The sequence below is a fragment of the Bison bison genome, unplaced genomic scaffold (assembly GCF_000754665.1).
Source record: "Bison bison bison isolate TAMUID 2011002044 unplaced genomic scaffold, Bison_UMD1.0 scf7180017864519, whole genome shotgun sequence".
NCBI lineage: Eukaryota > Metazoa > Chordata > Mammalia > Artiodactyla > Bovidae > Bison > Bison bison.
In genome coordinates, this window is record NW_011495072.1 from 1404231 (window position 1) to 1404924 (window position 694).

Below are 694 nucleotides of genomic sequence, written 5' to 3' on the forward strand. Positions count from 1 at the left end.
GAGCTTGAAGGCCAGGTGGTGTGCTCTGTATTGGAAGGACGGGACCATTTTAGGGACTGGTGTGAGGTGTGTGCGGAGAAGGCAATGGCACCCCACTCCAGTACTTTTGCCTGGAAAATCCCATGGACAGAGGAGCCTGGTAGGCTGCAGTCCATGGGGTCGCTAGAGTCGAACACGACTGAGCGACTTCACTTTCACTTTTCACTTTCATGCATTGGAGAAGGAAATGGCAACCCACTCCAGTGTTCTTGCCTGGACAATCCCAGGGATGGGGGAGCCTGGTGGGCTGCCATCTATGGGGTCGCACAGAGTCGGATACGACTGAAGCAACTTAGCAGCAGCAGCAGCAGTGAGGTGTGTGAGCTGGGGGCAAAGAGGACAGTGGCAGGCTGAGAGCCTTGGATGCCAGAGTGTAGAACGGCTTGAATCCTGATGGGGACGGGGGTCCTTTGAGGGCTTGACAGCATGGAAGAGCCATAATTAGTTTTGGTGGAGGCAGCGGTTCAGTTGCTGCCGAGTCTGGGCTGCTGGCTGTCATGGATAAAAGGATATACAGTAGGGACTGTGGCCTGAGGCTGAAGTGCATGCTCCATCCATGGTGTCCACTGCTGGGCACCATGCACTGTTGTCAGAGCCTGCATTTTCCAAGGGAAGATGGAATTCCATATTTCAAACATGAAATCTTATCATTTTG

General features: G+C 53.5%; 1 protein-coding gene across 1 annotated transcript in view; it reads left to right on the forward strand.

Moving 5' to 3' along the window:
* The window catches only part of ADAMTS2 (ADAM metallopeptidase with thrombospondin type 1 motif, 2), a gene marked incomplete at its 5' end in the record, with an annotated part of 244363 nt that overhangs the window by 75231 nt on the left and 168438 nt on the right, over positions 1–694 (forward strand). The window lies entirely within an intron of this gene.